We start from the raw sequence: 20,957 nt of genomic DNA, 5'->3' as shown, positions 1-20,957 counted from the left end.
TACATGAGATGAATTGCAGAATGGCAGATAGAGACAAAATACTGTTACTCTGACTATCTTCAGGTCTTACAGCTTACATATACACACGCAGTTACTGTCCCTCCATTTAGAAAGGCAGAGGCATCACAGTGTGATTATTTTACATGTAGTTGTTTTTCCCCTGTGTAATAATATTCAACATTGCTATCAATACATTTTTCAAAAAATGCCTCTCTGTGCAAAATGGGTTCAAAAACATAAACAGCTGTGGGATCCTGTTTGTCTGTGATTTGAACCGGGGAACAAATTGTGGCAGGATCAGCCTGATGTTATTTGTATCCCGCTGTAACTTCACTGTATAAAGAGCTAACATCTCCAAAATGTCAGGAGTAGTTAGTCATTACAACAAGTGTTTGTGAAATAAAAATCAAGAATGTGGGATACTTTAACTGAACAAACACACACATCCACACATGTGCAATAACACTAAGTGCAATAATCTTTTCTGGCATCGTTGTATTTTTACTCAGTTGTATATAGCATTCGTATTCTATTTTTATCTTATTGTATATATTTATTTTATTTTATTCTACTGTATATAGTATATTATTTTATTCTATTCTGTACAGCTGTGTACTGTATTTATTCTTATTGTATTCTAATTTTTGCGTCATAACTTTTGCACTGTCCACTTCCTGCTGTGACAAAACAAATTTCCCACGTGTGGGACTAATAAAGGTTATCTTATCTTACTGTTTGTCCGTGATTTGAAGAGCCCAGCGCGTGCTCCGGACGAAGGGAAAAGCAATTACGCAGGGGAGACCTACCTTGGCATTTGTGCAGGTAAAGCCAAAGGGAAGATATGCTTCACCATATTTTCTAGTCTTTGGCTTAGAATGAAGTTGGTTTGGAAACATATTCAGCTATGCTTCCTCTCCTGCTTTGCGTTTCTGTGTGCTCCCCGTGCTAGCAGTGTCCAAGTATTTTTTGGGGTTTTTTTCCCTTTCATTGGTCCCCCTTTAGAAGCTGGCTTTCTGTAACTTGAAGAACAGAGGAGTAAGGACAGAGTGGTGGTGTGGGGATTGGTGTGCGAAGAAAGAATAGGAAACCTCCCTTTGTCTTTGTTTTTTTTGTTGTTGTTTGTTTGTTTGTTTGTTTGTTTGTTTGTTTGTTTGTTTGTTTGTTTGTTTGTTTGTTTGTTTGTTTGTTTGTTTGTTTGTTTGTTTGTTTTTGAATTACTTATTTATGTATTTATTTTTCAGTTCTGCTATCAAAGTTTAAAATGAAATAAAAATTGTTGATGACAAAAAAAATTAATTTTTTTCATATCTTTTCTTTTACTTTAAATATATAAACTTATACATATATAAAATATATAAACTTAAGCTGTAGCTGTGGCTCATGTTTCTGGAGTTTTCAATTCAGAATCTTCACTCTCAGGCTGTAGTGCAGTGAGTGACACCTACTGACAGGTACTAAGTGTGGTTGCTGTCAGCTTTGGTAGCGTACTATACCTTTGTGCAGAAAAGAGTCACACTGACACATTCAGACAGTTTAAGAAGCGCTTGGAGAAAAATGATTTAAACAAAAATACCTAACTGTGTGCAGTTTTTTAAAGGATAAATAGTCTACATACATGTCTGAAAGTGATTATTATGAAAGTACTCATTTTATCTGTAGCCACAGTCATGCTTCTAATTATCAGGTGCCCTCTGTATTGCTGTTACACTGCTTGGGTCAAATTGAAACATTTTCAGATAATATAGACTAATATCAGTGAAAGTGATAAACTGTTCTGTACTTAATCATCAGTCAGTGAAGGACTGAAAGCCAGAGAAAAAGACTTTTATAGTTTCATTTTCTTTATGAGTTGAAACATGGCGCCACCTTGTGGATAAAAATCATTTCTGAAGCTCTGAAGACTTTAAAATGTGAAATATTTTCAGAACAAATTAAAGTGCAGGTTTTTCCTCTGGTTGTTTCTACTGCAGTGGTTGTAGGTCTTGTAGTTTTGATCAGTCAGTGTTATTATCTGACTGACATTTTCCTTCTTCTGGCTGTACTGACTGACCTTTGACCTCATGTGTTGATGACTCTTCGCCTCTGTCTCCTCTCACAGGGAGAAGATGATCTGCAGGATCCTGCTGCTCATCATCCTCACCTCATGTGTCTCTGGTTAGTTTACAGCTTCACTTTATGAACTCCAAATAAAGCTCAACAACAGATTTGTTCCAGGCAGGCAGAGGAGAACCACAACATCACACTGGAGTGGACGTTCACCACCAAACCAGACAGATCTCCAAAACTCTCAACATCCGCTGTGAACTCTTTATCAGTGATAAATCCAGGCTCAGGACTGATGACTCGGGTCTTTACCTGTGTGAGGTGAACACTGATTATGGCTTCAGTGTTGGAAGATGTCAACTCAATGTCACTGGTAAGATGATTATAATTGCTATTTTTATCTTTATTTAAATAAACAAGAAGTGAATGACAGGTGTTAAGAACTGTATTATCTTGTACATGGCAATAAACATCATGAGTTAAAGTCCACATGGTCCTGGGACTGACAGCAGCAGCTCTGTTTGTCTGCTGTCATTATTTTTGTTTTACAAAGGAAAAACATCTCTTACTGTTACGTCTGTTTTATTGCCAGAAAATAAATTATATACAAGGTAATGAAGCCACATATGGGGGAAGTTATATACATATGTGGATAGATACAGTGTTGACAATGACTGTTGACAGTGTTATAACTACTTGCACTTTCAATTCAGTTTCCACCGGCATGTAAGCTACAAGATCTACAAAGCCCTGTTTTTGCTTATTATTACTTTCTTTTGGTCGTGTGAAGGGAACCTGCAAAGTAAGAATTTCATTGCTCTGCGTAACCATTTGTGTTTTGCGGTGTACATGACAATAAACCTCTTGAATCTTGAACACTTTATTAATTCCAGGTGGGAAATAGTTCTGTTTTAGATGATCGGTTGAATTATGAAAGCTAAAAAATGTAAACATTGGAAATATAAACAAAGTAAGTAAAAATAAGTCAAATAAAGTGAAATCATAAATTAAATATTTCAAAGTTAAAATAACACCATGGGGAGCTTAAGACTCATCATGAAGATCGATCACTCCACAGAGCTGGGAAACAAGCTCTGAGGACTGGGGTTCACGCCATCAGGAAGTTTTCTTCTGATTGGTCAGCAATCAAGGTGAGTGTGTGACAGTTCATGTAATCAAAGTTGGGGTAACAGTCAGGTCTCTCTCCTGAAACATAAGATTGATGCGGATGAAAGCTTTACCCTTGAAATACACGAAAACTTTACAAAGGATGTAAACATATTACAGTGATTATCACACCAAACATTAAATTAAACAAACCCCAAAATCACAGTTTTGTTTTCCAATCCAATGAAAGAAATAAACGATGGTAATTATGAGAAAACAAACAAGTGTACAGTGTAAATTGCTCGTTTTGGAAAAATTGTGTAACAGAGGGCTGAATATGGATGTTTACTTATTGTCTCCAGTGTGTTTACTGGTTCTATGACCTGCAACTCTGGCACTCTCCCCAACTTCACACCACATGATTTATATCATTATGTTATCAACAAGGCCTCAAGTTATCCTGGATAGGATCTGAAGGCCTACAAAAGCTTGGATGCTTCTCAGTATTTTGTGCCATGATGAGAAACAGTGTTAGTGTTAGTGTTAGACCGTGGGTGCAGCGTGTTTCTGAAACACGCTGCACCCACGGTCTCTGTCACTGCTCAGGTATTTATGTGATGAGAGAAGAAACTGGCAGAATGAAAGTTGGAACGAGTCTTCTGCTCCTCGCTTTTTCCCCTTATAGACTGTAGACTTGTAGTCAAGACCGCCTAAACCAAGACCAAGACAAAGTCGAGATGACACCGAGACAAAAAAGTCTTTAAACTGCAGCCAGATGCTGCTTTGTTTACGGGTTTCAGGCATATTTATGTGTTCTTGCTTTCACACAGCCCTCCTCACTGCTGTCTACTGTTTCACTCACTTACTGAGAGGACAGACGCACGCTCCACTTGACTGTTGCGTCTCTCACCCTCTCTGTTTTTCACACAATGATATTATCCTATATCCTCGCATGTGATTGGCCACAATATGGAGGGATTGGAGCACAGCTGAGCCAAGAGCTGAGCAGTGAAAGGAAATTAATCTCATTTGAGTCATTGTTGACCTTAGCCATCTTTTTAGTCTTGTGAGAGCACTGAAGCTTCTTTCAGCCTCAGTACATGCGTTTTATCCTCAGATTAAAATTATTGTGTGCTTGATGTGCCTCACCTTTGGCCCTGGCTCTTCCGCTCTGACTGCACTAGGACATATTGCTACCTGATAAAATAACACATGGATTCGTGCCATATAAAAAGTGAGACATGTCAATTCAGATTCTTTGTCAAATATACACTAATGAAGCAATTTACATCAGCAGCCTAACAATTGTCATGATAATAAATACTAGTTAATCTATCGCACCAAATCATCATCACCTCTGTCCGAGCTACAACATGGCAGAGCTGCCTCTGTCACCTGATGAATAACAGTGAGCCATTCCACATACATGCAGTCACACATGTGCTTCAAATACAGTCATGAACCACCAAGTCATCATCCAATTTCACCTGTGATTCTTGTATCTCCATTACTCCACCACTACACCATTATTAAAACAATTTGTGCAAACTGCACTCCAAGGTGGAATATTTGCAAAATCATGACTACCTCATGATATTTTGTCTCAAAAATGAACCCTATGAATATGTCAGTACCATTAGGATGAAATTATTGTGGCACCAACATTTTAACGTTAGACACATACTTTTAACAGCCTCTGTAAACTAATATCCTGGTCTGCTCGAGGCTGCCGTTTTCTCTGACAGTTTCAATCAAAATTGGAAATGCTACTGTGGGAGACTGAGAGAACTAATAGTGCTGCCTGTTGTGCAGTTAGTTTCCAAAACACGTTATTCATGGTTACATACAGTTTCAGACTGATGTGGGCCAAAGCCTAGCATAGCCTGTTATGAAGGACACATTTTATGAGTGAACTTGAGTTCAAGTGACTAACAGGTTTCTTTGAAAAATACTTTATTAAATATAAATTTCGTAACTGAAGTCAGTGAATTCCATGTTGATGCCAACTGTAATTTCAGGAATAGAAACAGCATGAAGATTGAAGTGTGAGCATAAGATTCAATTTTAAAAACAATACTAACAATAAGAATAAAGGACGAGCTCTTTGTGTGAGTGAGGTGGCTCTTGGTGGATCCTTCTCAAGTTATTGATCCCCCCGTGAATGACCAGGTGAGAGAGCCCCCTCCCTCTCGTCCCCCTCCCCTTCCTCCTACGGCTGCCCCACTGTCACCCCCAGTTTCGCTTGGATTGGATAATCCACAAGTGGATGATCAGGATAACCAGTCTAGCCCTGTTCAAAACGAGTCACCTTCTCCACTGTCTCAGTCAAGTAAAAAAAGTGACGAGAGTGATGAAGAGCTAGATGGTAACCTAATCATAGAGACATCGGATGGTGAGAATAAAAGCAATAGCGACGACGAAGAAATCGACAGCGAGTGATGACGATGGAGATAGCGAGGACCATGGATCCTTTCCTCTCTCAGAGGCGGCATCTCTGGCTCTTGCTTCGCTACCCGGGGAAACGAGAGTTAAACGTAAGACCTTCTTTAGTGGAAGTCACCCGGCCCTCGATGAGCTCGTCAATGAGGATATGAGAGGAAGCAGAAAAAGGAGCGTTTCTGCTTCTAGCGCTGGAAGAGATAAGCCGAAGGATAATAGACCAAGTCCTCCGTGAGTAATACTTCTGAGATGGTCTCTCCTTTAATGGACCTATGAGTAACATCAAAATAATGACATTTAATGTCAGAGGTCTCCAATCAGATAAGAGCAGGAAAAGGAAGGTTGATTTCTTAAAAAGACTTGATTATGATATTTTGTGCCTTCAAGAGATGAGATTAAAAACACACGTAGATGTATGTGAATTAAATAAAATGTGGAACACTGCCCATTCAATAATATCGATAGGGGAAGACAGCTCCGACGGAGTGGGTATTTTCTTTAAAAAAGATACGGTGAATATAATCAAAAGAAGAGACATAATACCGGGACGACTCCTCCTTGTTGATTGCTGTTATTACGGGCAAAGGTTGCGTATTATTAATGTTTATAATGCACCCGAACGAACGAAAAAGATACAATTATTGAAAAAATTGAAGTATTTATTAGAGATTGGTTTTAATATAATTCCGTGTGGAGATTTTAACATCGTTACTGAAGCTACTGACAGAATATCCAAGGTTGAATTTAGAGAATTGCGAGAAGGCAAATTGTTGGTTAAAGTTTATAAGGAAAGCGGCACTTCGTAATTTATAAAGGCACTTGCATCCACATACCGTCCATTACACTAGATTCGATTCGTTTACTAAAACAAGGATTGATAGATTCTACATATCACATAATGTTCAAGGTCTGAAATATGACACTCTTTTAACAGACTTTTCTGATCATATGGTGGTTATGGCAACAGTTTCGTGTCGCCCCCATGAATTTTTGAACTACTGGACATTGAATACATCCTTGTTAGCAGACGAGTTGCTTGTGTCCGAAGTTAAATCTGAAATTAAGAAAATATTACATCATAAGATTTTTACTACTTCTTTCTCAGAACTTTGGGAGCTCCTTAAACGACGTATGCGTCAACTTTTTAAATTGAAAGAGAGAGAAATAAATCATGCAAAGAATGTAAAATATAATGAAGATGTGAGCAGATATATATATTTAAGAAATAAGAAGGAGAGGGAAGAGGAGGAGGAAAATCAAATGATGTCTCTTAAAGAGGACATTGATCGAGTCAATAGAGAAGTTTTATTTAATATGTTGCGACGTACTGACTTTCACGGGAACAGCGATTATATGATTCTTAATAATCAAAAGAAATTTCGAAATGATTTTATTGTCTCAATTAAAGATAAACATGGAAAGTCAGTTTTTAAAGAAGAGGGGAAAAGACAAGTAATTAGAGACTATTGTTCGGAGATGTTTTCACCCATAGCTACAAACAGCGATGTTATTAACAATTTTTTGAGTGAGGTTGAACCATTAGATTCTGTCATTTATGAAACTTTGATTGGAAAAATTAAAAGAGAGGAAGTGGAGTCAGTAATTAACCAACTTAGTACCGATAAGACACCTGGTCTGGATGGACTCCCCTCTGAATTTTACAAACTTGTGTGTAAAGAACTGTCTGAATTATTAACTCAGTATTTCAATGAAGGAATAGAAAGAGAAACAATGGGTAAATCGTTTTATGAAGGAGTTATGTGTTTATTATATAAGAAAGGTGAAAGAGAAGATATTAATAATTATAGGCAACTGACAATAATGAATGTAGATTATAAAATTTTTGCTAAAATAATTATGTCCAGACTAGAGGATGTATTAGATATTATCATTGAAAAGGAACAAACATGCGCAATTAAGGGACGATTGATGTGGGATAACTTAAGTATGTTAAGAGAAATTATTTATAATGGAAAGGATTCAGAACTCTGCATTTTAGGATTAGATCAAAGGAGAGCTTTTGATTCTGTTTCTCACTGCTATTTATGGAAAGTAATGAAAGCTTATAATTTCCCGGACCAATTTATTTCCATTATTCAATTGATGTATAAAAAGTCCCTAGTGCGAGTTAAGGTAAATGGAAAGCTTTCATCCCCTTTTAGTGCTGAGTGCGGGGTTAAACAAGGATGTCCTTGGAGTGCTGCATTATATGTCCTTGCAATTAATCCCTTATTGAAAAGGATCAATGACGATAAACGAATCAAGGGATACGTCCTTGACAAATCCCATAAAATCGCAGCTTTGGCGTATGCAGATGACGTGACGGTGATAATTAGAAACCAAAACGAACTGTCTTCAGTTATGGAGATATTACACCATTACGAACAGGCATCAGGTGCCAAACTGAACCAAGAAAAAACTGAAGGGGTGTGGCTAGGACATCCGACCAGACAACCTAACATGATGATCTCTCTATGTAGGGAGATTAAAATTTTGGGTATATGGATTGATAATACTGACTCTAGTTTTTTAAATTGGAATAAGAAAGAAAATGAAATTAAAATGGAAATTATGAAATGGGAGAACAAAGATACAAATTATAAAACACGTATTAATATTGTAAAAACGCACATAATTTCAAAACTCCTGTTCCTTGCCGCAATTTTTCCTCCCCCGAGAACAACTGTAATGAAAATAACTAAGATGTGCATTAAATTTATCTGGGGATCCAATCGAGAAGTGACTAAGAGAAAATTTATGTACAAGAGTAGGAAGCACGGGGGTTTGGGAGCCCCAGACTTAGAGATTGTTTTGCGAATTCCTTTTATAAAAATTACTCAAAGTGCAATTTCTCGGGGTGCCCCGTGGGTTCGAGGGAAGGAGGAATTGTGGCAAAAGAAAAGAGGCAGGGCCAGAGCGGGCGTTCCATACCACAGACTTATGTTTGGTGATTTATCTAGTCAATGGGAACATTATGGTTTAAATATTCTCCAAGAGAACACGAAAAATATTTATAAAAAAATTAATGAATCCAAAAATGAAAGTGTAATCCAATATAAGTATGCAAATCAAGATGAAAATCCTTTAATAGTTAAAAATATACAAGACCAACTATTATCTGAAAGCATGAGAGACGTGGTATGGCTCATCTCGCTCGGGCGCCTCCCTGTGAGGGCGGTGGTACAATGGAGTTGTTTCGTTACCACCATGAAATGTCCTATGACAGGCTGTGATGAAGATGAGACCCTAGAACATCTTCTATTGGATTGTTATAGGACAACTGAGATCAGGCAGAAGATGACAGAGATTGGCTATGATGTGGATGTTAATATTAAAGCAGTTAAATATGGTTTGTTTAAAAAAATGTGTGACGACAAAAGGAGACTCTTTTGGTTAGTAATGTGTGTAATAAACACACATATTTGGAAAACCCGTGCCAAAGGAGTGTTTGAACAAAAAATGATAAGTAGTGATGTGGTGAGTAAACATATCATTACAGATCTGCGGAGAAGACGAACAATGGACCTGAAACTTGGGAAAGTTTTCCCCTGGAACGTATTGAAATTGTAAGTTTTGAAAAGTGTTTCGTGGACTCAGATGCTCGATTTTCCTCCTTGTTTGACCTTCTTTTTTCGTTTCCTTTGGTGAGTGGTGTGTGATCATGGCTTTTGTATATGTAATTGTATGTGTGTGTGCATTTTATATGTACCTTTGTATACTTTAAATAAAGTTTTGAAAAAAAAAGAAAAGAGCCGTTGTTGGTAGGAGAGCGTGCAGCTTAAGCTCTCTCTCCGCGGATGCGGCGAGCAAGCTGGATGTCTCTGGAAGCGCAGGTCGGTCTTGAAGTCCTGAGCGATCTCGCGCACCAGGCGCTGGAAGGGCAGCTTGCGGATCAGCAGCTCGGTGGATTTCTGGTAACGGAGGGGAAGATAAGAGCAGAAAATGTAGCGAACAGAGGAGACTCGCTGCTCTTAAAGTGTGTGACTGGCTGTGACGCGGTGCCGCTCCGGCTCGTGATTGGTGACGGGCTCCACGTGGAACATCGCCCCGCCTCGGTGTGTGATGCTCATTGGAGAAAAGTGCATTGATGTTGCGCGCTGCCGCAAGCCTCTCTGTGATTGGTGCGTGACGAAGCTGCGCGCGCTCTGCGGAAATATAAGTGAGGCTTTGAGCTTTTTTTTTTTTTTTTTTATTGAAACAAATTTCCATATACAAAACAAGTCAAGGAAACAGACCAGAATTGTAACAATTTACATTATAAAGATGGTGAAGCAAGTCATCATAACTTTACAGGGAGAAAATAAAAGTTTCTAGAGTAAAGAAATAAGGAACATAGACCTTTTGACACAGGCAAGAAAATTAGAAGAGCAAGTATTTTTTGATTTTACAGTATAGTACAGCAGTTTTTTTGTTCATATTTGAAATAAGCTTAAGTGACTTAAAGTATTGACAAAAGTAATTCAAGAAGACGGTAAACATAGGAGAGGCATTCTTCCACTTACATAAATGAATGAAAAACTTACATAGCACTATTACAAAATTGACAACATCTGAGATTTCAGAATCCAGATTGTCCATAAAGTAAAGAATATCCTTAGATGTGAAGGCAGGTACATTGGAAATTCTGAGTGAAACCCAACAGTGTATTTCAAACCAGAAAGCATTAACATACTGACAAGTGAAAAATAGATGCTCTAGTGTTTCTGGATCGGAAGAACAGAAAGCACAAGAGTCGGCCTCAAAATTAAACCTTTTATGCAGGAATTCTCCAACTGGATAAATGCCTGATATGATTCTGAAGTGTGTTTCTTTCATTTTAGGCGCAAGTGGGTATTTTAAGTAAAAAGAAAATGACTTGTCTTTCAATATGCTATCAAGGTCATGTCTGACATTGACATTGTAGTTGCAGAATACTATTTGCTTAAAGGTATTAGAGATGAACTTATTATTAAATTGTTTGTCCTTTATTGAGGTATTACCTATCGTCAGTGAAGGTAAGCATGTTCTTATTAATGAATACTTTAAAGTATTTACGATAAGATTTAACAACGGTGTGGGTATCGCTTTACAAACCTTATTATAATTATTAAATGAAATCTCTATTTTATACTTATCAATAAATTCTTCATAAGATAGCAAGTTTCCATTTCTATCAAGCAGATCAACAACAAAACATACACCGTTATCATACCAGTCTGATTTAAATAAGGACTTCTTATTGATGACTATAACCCTATTATTCCACAACACAGAATTGTGAGGTGAAAAATTGTGGGTGAAAATTAGTTTCCCAAAATTCAAAGCTTGCTTATAGAAACTAGACAACTTAAGAGGAAGCTTAGATATTTCATAATCACATCTGAGCAAAAAATCTAACCCCCCGACCTTATTAAAGAGTTTGTTTGGAATATGGTACCACATAGATTGAGGACAGGAAATGCAGTCTTTTATCCATCTGAGCCTGAATGCAGCAATAATAGATTCAAAGTCTAAAGCTTTCAAGCCCCCATTTTCATAGTCTTTAACTAATTGTGATTTGCGTATATAATGTGTTTTATTCTTCCAGATAAAGCTGAATATAATAGAATTGGACAGTTTAATCATTTTAGGAGATGTAAAAATTGAATAACAGGGGTATATGAGTCTTGAAAGTCCTTCTGCTTTAGACAGTAAGATACGACCTAATATGGATAAATCACGTGTTAACCAATGATTAAATATTTTTTTAACTACATTTAATCTAGGAGTTATGTTATTATTCTCTCGATCATTAGTATTTTTACTGATTATTAAACCAAGGTATTTTACCTCCTCTTTTACTGGTATATTGTTAATAGTATTTTGATTACAGTTGTGTACAGCTAAGATTTCACATTTTTTAAGGTTTAGTGTTAAGCCGGATGCTTTTGAGAATGAAAGGATTTTATTAATTGCAGTAGAGACCATATTTACATTCCTTAGAAATAAGGCAGTGTCATCAGCAAATTGACTAATTTTAAATTCTTTATCAAGAATGTTTATGCCTTCCAGATCTGAAGAGAGTTTGATATAAATGGCAAGCATTTCTGCTGCAACAATAAACAATAACGGGCTAATAGGGCATCCCTGCCGAATGCCACGATGAATTTTAAAACTATTAGAAAACCCCTGATTGAGTGCAATACTACTTGTTATATCTCTGTACAACATTTTCATTACACTAACAAATCTGGGACCAAAACCCACACCCTCCAGAGCTTTAAATAAAAAATTATGCTCCAAAGAATCAAAAGCTTTAAAGAAATCAAGAAATAAAATAAGGCTATCATGAGGAATTAAATGATTGTAATCCAACATATCTAATACTAAACGGGTATGATTATGGATATGACGCCCTTTTATAAAGGCTGACTGTGTCTCATCTATTATTTGAGTTATTCCTGTTTTTAATCTGTTGGCATAGACATGAGCTAATAATTTGTAGTCACAGCAAAGAAGTGTGATAGGACTCCAGTTATCTAAAAGGATAGGGTCCTTGTTTGGTTTAGGAAGTAAAGAAATTATTCCTCGTTTCATAGTTGGAGATAGCATCTGATCATTTATACATTCATTAAATACCTCTAGTAATAGATCTTTAATGTCATTCCAGAAATATCTGTAAAATTCAATCGTGATTCCGTCGGGACCTGGTGATTTACCATTCGCCATTTGGGAAACAGCAGCATCCAATTCAGCTAAAGTGATTTCAGACTCATTGAGATTTTTAAAGTGTGAGTCAATTTGAGGAATTTTTCCATGGATAGAGCTAAAAAAAGAATTAGTCTCCGAACTGGAATAATTTGTAGTGTAGAGGGCTGAATAGAACTCTGTGATATAGTTGTTTATAGTCTGTTGGTCTTCAGTCAGGGTATTATTAATTTGTAACTTCATTATAGTTTTTTTTGTTTGTCTAGTTTTCTCCAGGTTAAAGAAATAAGAAGAATTCTTTTCCCCCTCCTCAATCCATTTAGCCCTTGAGCGAATGAAGGCACCTTTTGCTTTGTCTATATAAAGTTCATCTAGTTTGTACTGCAACTGGTTTAGTTCTATAGAGTTTTCCTCTGTCAGATGTGATAAATTGCACAATGAACTTATTTGTGCAGTAATTTCAGCCTGTTTCTGTCTCCTTTTATTAGCCATTAATTTTCCTTCTTCACTAGCAATTTTTCTGACATTAAACTTCAACCATTCCCATTTACTAGTAGAAGAAAAATCCTCCATTGCTTTTACCTCTCCTATCAATGATTTAATTTTTATACAAAAAGACGAGCTTCGTAAGAGGTTACTGTTAAACTTCCAGTGAGAATTCTTCGGTTCTGATAATCTATTATCCGGGGAGATTGAAAGTGTTATGGCACAATGGTCAGTAACAGGGGAGTGAAGAATCTTACAGTTGGATGATAGGGGGAAGAGACTACCAGTTATTAAGCAATAATCCAGTCTTGAGCATTGAGAGCGCTCAGAATTATTCCAGGTGTATTGCAGTTTTTCTGGGTTTAAGTTACGCCAGATATCGATTAGGTTGAGGGTGCAGGAGAAATCCATTAATATTTGGTTAAAATGAGAAGAGTTATATTTAGTTGGAAATCTATCCAGTTTTTCATCTGGTACCATATTAAAGTCACCTGCAACAACGACTTTTTCAGTTGAATAGATGATCTTCCATTCTTCTATCATTTTTTTCAAATCAGAAATCAATTTCCTGTTTTTAGCTCTATTGTTGAACCCATAAACATTTACTAAAATGTACTTAGTATCATCCAACTCCATGTTAACCATTAACCAATGACCTTCCTCATCACCTTTATGATCAAGAACTCTTCCATTAAAACGATGTAGAAAAATAGCCACTCCTGCTGAATGAGAGGTACCATGAGATAAATAAATATCACCGCTTCCCCACTGCTTTCTCCAAAATATATGATCATCTTTACTACTGTGTGTCTCTTGAAATAAAAAACAATTCGTGTTAGGCTGTTCCTTACAAAAAAGAAAAATCGCTTTACGCTTTATGTTACTTCTTAAACCTCGAACATTTAAAGAAAATATTGAAAGAACCATTGAATATAGCTTGAAAGTGCTGTAATAACTAGAGTAAGGCAATGGAACATTTTACCTCCTATTAACTAATAGACCCAGTCAAAGTCAGGGACCATTGAGCAAGTTACCGGCTTAAATTTAGTTGAACAGTTATACCTTCTTATCTAGGTCGTTATAAAGTTCTTTCATTCTTTGATTTGACGACCATCGATGACAGCATATCCGTCCTTCAGGAAAGCTTTGTGCCCTCTGCTCCTTGCCTCCTCCACCCTCGGCCACAGACGTTTGCGGGCTTCTCTGTCTTCCTTACAAAAGTCCTCTCTAAACCGAATCTTCATCTCCTTGCAGAGCTTCGCCTCCTTGGACATCTTCCACACTAGGTCTCGAACAGTTCTCATGGCAAACTGTATGACAATCAGCCTGGGTTTGTCACCAACTCGTCCCTTCTGACCCAGCCGGTGCACTGTATCCACTGTGTTGTACAGCTGCTCGGCGTTCGCAGGAATTATCTTGGTCAGAATTCTGATTATTTCTTCTCTCGTGTTCTCCCCCTCCTTCTCAGGAACGCCAGTTAGCAGCAAAGACCATCTCCGTTTGTATCTAGCATGCTCCAGACACATTTCACGAAGAGCCTCGTTCTCTTTTTTCAGCGTCGCCATCTGCGTTTTAATACGTTTCACATCTTCCACCACAGATTTAACAGCTTCCGTATTAGCATCCACGGACTCCTTTACTTTTCTTACAGCGTCGGTGTTTTCTTGCAACTGGAATTCATAATTCTTTAAATGTTCACTTTGGGTGTCAAATTTACATACCAGTTTTTGGATAGCATTGAGGAGAACTGTGTTTGAAACTTCGTTTTGCGTCTGCGATTCGTTAGCCTTCATTTTTTTAGGATTTGGACTTTTAACTGGTGTGTGGTGACGATCAGCTTGCGGTCCGTCTTGTGATAAGTCGTGCTGCTGTTCCATCCATTCAATATCTTCTTCGTCGCACGCCTGTCGAAGAGCCGCTAGGTGGTAGCCATGATCTTTGTTAATGTTAGCCATTTCGCCGCTTCGGAGAAGGTGGCCGAGAATGACGGAGAGAAACACAGGGAGGAAGTTTTTGAGTTTTAGAGATGAAGTATAACTAGTCTGCTTCTAATTCCGGTTAACTTGATTGCGGTCAAGACATAAAGGAGGTTCTTTTCAGGAAAAGCCTCGGAGCCCACTCAAGTTGAACCACTCACTCCGCCATCTTCCCAGTCCCCCCTGGCTTTGAGCTGATCGGACCACATTTTCTCTTAGTCTCGATACTACAAAGAAAAGAACCTATCAAAATCAGTGGCCGCGGCATGTAAATTTGTTTACTTTAAATAAAGATTTTTTTTTTAAAAAAAGCAAGACTGGAGGCTATCGGGGACGGTACTAGGACTGCCGGAATTAAGAGTAAAGATCCCTTTCTCATGATGAGACTGTCCCGAGCAGAATATAAAGAGATAGTGCGGTGGACTGAAAAACTGAGACCTACACGCCGATGCATGAAGATACTGAAGGACAAGTTTCCAAGTCACTCGCGGTCCACTCTTCTGAGCATCTTCTCCCTGGAGTACCAGAAATGGATCAAAAGGACATTCTCAAGACACCATGTGCCAGATGTTATTGAAAGCTACTACCAAAGGTATCTGAGTGAAGCCAAGGCACAGCCTACTGCTCCTGTCCTGCTTGAATTGGCCAATGAGGTGGATCTGTCTCCTGCGCTGATGGCTCGTATCATCCTGGACAGGTTCCTTCAGGGCCAGGATGGTGGAATGCCATCTAAATCAGTCCTCAACAGCATGCTGAAGGAGCCATCTTCAATTCCAGACCAAATTTTGGCCAGTAATGTCTACCAATGCACAATAAATGACTGCTGTTATGGACCGCTGGTAGACTGCATCAAACACGCCATAGGCCATGAGCATGAAGTGCTGCTCCGGGAAAAACTGAATGAGAAGAACCTTTCCTTTCTGGATGAAAACCATCTGAGAACTATGGGCTATGACAAAACACCTGATATCATCCTGGAGGTTCCAGTTGCTGTGGAAGGACACATTGTACACTGGATTGAGAGCAAAGCCTCTTTTGGAGATGATCAAAGCCATCAAACCTATCTCAATGAACAATTCTGGAGCTACTGGAACAGATTTGGTCCAGGCCTTGTGATCTACTGGTATGGCTTTATTGGAGACCTGGATTGCCAGAGAGACAGAGGTATCCTACTCAAAGACTGCTTCCCTACAGACATTGTCACCCTGTGCCATGCCACGCAACAAGACCGATCACCTGAGAGCCAGAATAAAAACAAAGAATGAGAAAAGATCAGAAGCAAGAATAAAACCAAAGTAGTATTAGTATTATTGTATTGTATATTATTTATTGCTAGTTTCGTTTCGTTTTTGTATGGTCTGGCATAAGCATTTCACTGCATGTCGTACTATGTATGATTGTCTATGTGACAAATACAAATTGAATAAAATTTTAACTTTTAGATTTGATCTAAAATGGATCAGGAGAACAAGTTGATTTGAATAATGTGTTCATTAGTTTGTTCTGTTGCGGTGCATCATAAAGGTGAGCTGTAAATGTAGCACATAAAACACTTTTCAAAAAATAAAGAATTATTTAAAATATTGTCAAACTCTGTTGCAGATTGTTCAGTTAATACATTTAAAACAGATGACGTTCATCACGCTGTACAGATCGTGTTTGATTGTGTGTGTTGGGCATTTTGCACATTTTTGTCACAAATATAAACATTTTTTTAAGGAAACAACGACGAAAAGTTTTCATGAGACGGTTGCTTTACTTGCATTAGATAACAGTGCATATTTGCATGTACACATATGGATGTCTTACAATTTTTCTACAATGTTTTCATCTTATCTATATTGTTTTTATTATATTATCCCTCTGTCCATCACTTTGAACGACACTTGATGTCTTTTAACTGTGCTATAAAGATGACTTGACTTGACAATAGAGAAACGAGGAAGCGGTGTCCTTTGCGTCATCCCCCGTAACCCGCGTATTTTTGTTCTTTTGGTTTCTTCCGCGTTTGGAGCCATGTGCAACTTGACGTGCAGTCTGAGCTCTGGAGAAGCAGGAATGTGGATTGTACCGCAGATATCCGGTTAAAACCTTTGGGAGAGAGATCAAAGTTTTGTTTTTGTATTTGATACCGCGTTGGTTCTGCGGAAAGAAAGACATGATAGTAAGTACATTTGTGCAGAGGTTTGTTGCATCATTCAGTGTTATGCGATCTCCTTATTTTCCCCGCACTCATCTTCAGATCAGAAATAGGTCCGACATGTTTGTTCACATTTTTTAGTTTTGGTCCGGGCTGCTGCATAAAAACAGAAACACATCGACAACATTCCGCCGAATTAAATCAATATTAGACTTCAAACGCACTAAATAATTTCTGAAGCAGAATCGGCTGGAATACGAAAACATCTACACAACTAAATAAATAGTGGTTTGCATTACTCGATTTGCACTAATTTGCATTAGCAGTAACAATAAGTGAGCGGGAGGAGTGAGGCGTGGGGTCTTCACACACCCCCGTTCTCTGTTCGCCATCTGGGGCAGGGGTTTGGTCGGTGTCTGGGCTAGTGGGCTGACAAGACTGACACACTTTGTACAGTTACATCATAGTCATTGGTTACAACACATAGCAAGGGCGTAGATTTGGTTTTGGCATTGGTGGGGACGGATGATTCAACCACTGAACCCTGCCCTGTTCCTTTTTTCCTTTTTGTCGCTTCTTGAGAAAAAAAAAAAAAAAGGAGAAATATACTTGCCTACATATGCTATTCTTCATGCTTTTAAATCATTTAAAATTACAGTTCATAGTTTTATATGTGAATTATATGTTAAATTACTATTAAACAAATGACTGACTAAGTATTTTAGGCTTTAGTTTACTTCAGCCATATTCCATATCAATCAGGTATCATACAAACATAAAAATAGCTTCAAATACAGTCATGACAATAAAAGAATATGACTTTAAGGACTTAACAACATTAGTTCAGTTATAGTGCACCAACATCTCTAACACATTAGCACTAAGGGAACACTGAATAACCTGGTGGTTTTTGTCCATAAAACCCCTTAGCTACGATTACCACAAAAGATCTCTCGGCAAAACGATGCAACATTTTAGGCACGATATTGCCCCGATCAAATCAGTGAGCTGGGATGTTTTATTCTCAACATGAACTACTGTTACAGCAAAAGACATGGACTACTGGTGTCCCACACAACAACTCAATGTCCATGTGAAGGAGCCAAACACATGCCTGCTCCTCTTGTTAACTGAGATAAACTGCTGGCATATTTGTTTTACATCTATACTGTCCAGTCTCTCCTGGTGGACATGGCATACATCAGGATTGTTTAATCTCATTTGAGTCATTGTTGACCTTAGCCATCTTTTTAGTCTTGTGAGAGCACTGAAGCTTCTTTCAGCCTCAGTACATGCGTTTTATCCTCAGATTAAAATTATTGTGTGCTTGATGTGCCTCACCTTTGGGCCTGGCTCTTCCCCTCTGACTGCACTAGGACATATTGCCACCTGATAAAATAACACATGGATTCGTGCCATATAAAAAGTGAGACATGTCAATTCAGATTCTTTGTCAAATATACACTAATGAAACAATTTACATCAGCAGCCTAACAATTGTCATGATAATAAATACTAGTTAATCTATAGCACCAAATCATCAGTCAGTCACCTGTGACCTCGCCTCTTCACCTCTGTCCGAGCTACAACATGGCAGAGCTGCCTCTGTCACCTGATGAATAACAGTGAGCCATTCCACATACATGCAGTCACACATGTGCTTCAAATACAGTCATGAACCACCAAGTCATCATCCAACTTCACCTGTGATTCTTGTATCACCATTACTCCACCACTACACCATTATTAAAACAATTTGTGCAAACTGCACTCCAAGGTGGAATATTTGCAAAATCATGACTACCTCATGATATTTTGTCTCAAAAATGAACCCTATGAATATGTCAGTACCATTAGGATGAAATTATTGTGGCACCAACATTTTAACGTTAGACACATACTTTTAACAGCCTCTGTAAACCAATATCCTGGTCTGCTCGAGGCTGCCGTTTTCTCTGACAGTTTCAATCAAAATTGGAAATGCTACTGTGGGAGACTGAGAGAACTAATAGTGCTGCCTGTTGTGCAGTCAGTTTCCAAAACACGTTATTCATGGTTACATACAGTTTCAGACTGATGTGGGCCAAAGCCTAGCATAGCCTGTAACATTATTATGAAGGACACATTTTATGAGTGAACTTGAGTTCAAGTGACTAACAGGTTTCTTTGAAAAATACTTTAAATATAAATTTCGTAACTGAAGTCAGTGAATTCCATGTTGATGCCAACTGTAATTTCAGGAATAGAAACAGCATGAAGATTGAAGTGTGAGCATAAGATTCAATTTTAAAAACAATACTAAGAATAAGAATAAAGGAGCGAGCTCTTGGTGTGAGTGAGGTGGCTCTGAAAAGAGCCGTTGTTGGTAGGAGAGCGTGCAGCTTAAGCTCTCTCTCCGCGGATGCGGCGAGCCAGCTGGATGTCTTTGGGCATGATGGTGACCCTTTTGGCGTGGATAGCGCACAGGTTGGTGTCCTCGTAAAGTCCGACCAGGTAAGCCTCGCTGGCCTCCTGCAGAGCTCTGGAAGCGCAGGTCGGTCTTGAAATCCTGAGCGATCTCGCGGACCAGGCGCTGGAAGGGCAGCTTGCGGATTAGCAGCTCTGTGGATTTCTGGTAACGGTGGATCTCGCGCAGAGCCACGGTACAGGCCTATAACGGTGAGGCTTCTTGACGCCCCCGGTGGCCGGGGCGCTCTTACGTAGTGATGTGACGTTCTGTATCGAGGCTTCGGAGCGTGTGTCGAGTAATGGAGGGGGCGTTTCCGCGAAGCGCGTATCGAGGCTTGCTTCATTTATGGGAGGAGCTGAAAATGATGACGTCCGAAGCCTCGCTGCCCGGCTGTACCACGTGACTGGTTCATGAAGTGGTTCGAACTTTGCCGTGAGATATGACAGCGATATAAACCCCTCAGACTTCAATCAAAATGTGGGTGTTTGATGGAGAGTTGCGGTTAGTGAGAGTTTGGAGACAGTTTGGAGGTTTATGAGAGTGAGGAGAGAAAGTCAGGAGAGAATGGAGCCGGCTAAGAAGAGGAGGATGTCCTCCCCTGTGTGGGAACATTTTGATCTTATTCCTCCCAACAAGGTATGTAAATTTCTAAAGAAGATGTATTGTCATGATACTGATGGTGCAATAAAACCTATGTTAAGCTGTCTTTACTTTTGTACAAGGTGAAGTGTTTGCTATGTGCCAGGGAGCTGGGATATAACAACAACACCTCATCCATGCTTAGGCACTACAGAGCTTTGCATGAGAATAAGGGAACACCGATTGTGGAGCAAGACCAGGTGAGCCATCAAATGCAATGATAATATAGCATGCTGTAATGTTACTAAATGATATAACAATATTATACAACTGTTATAAGTTACGTGTGTGATATTTATATTTGTGCTTTGTTTTATTGTCTTTCCTCAGGAGAACAATCTCAAATAGATGAAGACCTGGTTAACATGGTGATTGAGGACTCCCAGCCATTTAGCATTGTGGAGGACAAAGGATTCAAAAGATTTGTTAAATCATTAAATCCTAGCTATGTTCTCCCCACTAAAGGTTATAAAAGCAGTGAAAATTTAGTTTTTACAGAATAAAATGTGAACAGGCAGGACTGAGGCTCAAAGCCTCAGTGTGTAGCTGTCCATACCTCAACGTTACAAAAGCACAACTACTGTCCACACCCCAACCACACCTCACCTCACAGTAAATGATCATTTCCATTTCAAGCATTTCCAAATAATTATTTCCCATACTGCCACTATAAATATACACAGTATGCTGCCATCACTACAATATACATGTTTTACACACTCCTTTTGTTGTTGACATTTACAGGCTGTGTGCAAAATGCCACACTCTTCAAATTCATGCCAGCTATTATTTTTACGTCCAGTAGGTGTCCTGCTAGAGCAAATGAAGCTTCATGAAGCTTCGCGTTGGGGTGAACCAATTGGATGAAAAGCTTCAGTGCTTCATGGGGCTTCATCTGCCCATCACTACTCTTACGTGCGGCCTTGGTGGCCAGCTGCTTCCTGGGGGCTTTGCCGCCAGTAGACTTGCGAGCGGTCTGCTTGGTTCGTGCCATTCTTCCTCACTTTTCTTT

At 38.7% G+C, this 20,957-nt stretch overlaps 2 pseudogenes; one reads left to right on the top strand and one right to left on the bottom strand.

The window, feature by feature from the left end:
• The first annotated feature begins 14,955 nt into the window (after nucleotides 1-14,955).
• On the top strand, nucleotides 14,956-16,253 carry LOC112431769 (CDAN1-interacting nuclease 1 pseudogene; annotated as a pseudogene).
• A 2,883-nt stretch (nucleotides 16,254-19,136) lies between these two features.
• Nucleotides 19,137-20,939, bottom strand: LOC112431759 (histone H3-like; annotated as a pseudogene).
• Between the last annotated feature and the right edge of the window lie 18 nt (nucleotides 20,940-20,957).

The sequence above is a fragment of the Maylandia zebra genome, linkage group LG3 (genome assembly GCF_041146795.1).
Source record: "Maylandia zebra isolate NMK-2024a linkage group LG3, Mzebra_GT3a, whole genome shotgun sequence".
Taxonomy (NCBI): Eukaryota; Metazoa; Chordata; class Actinopteri; order Cichliformes; family Cichlidae; genus Maylandia; species Maylandia zebra.
Note: the sequence above shows the minus strand (reverse complement) of the source record. Positions and strands in the feature narration are given on the sequence as shown.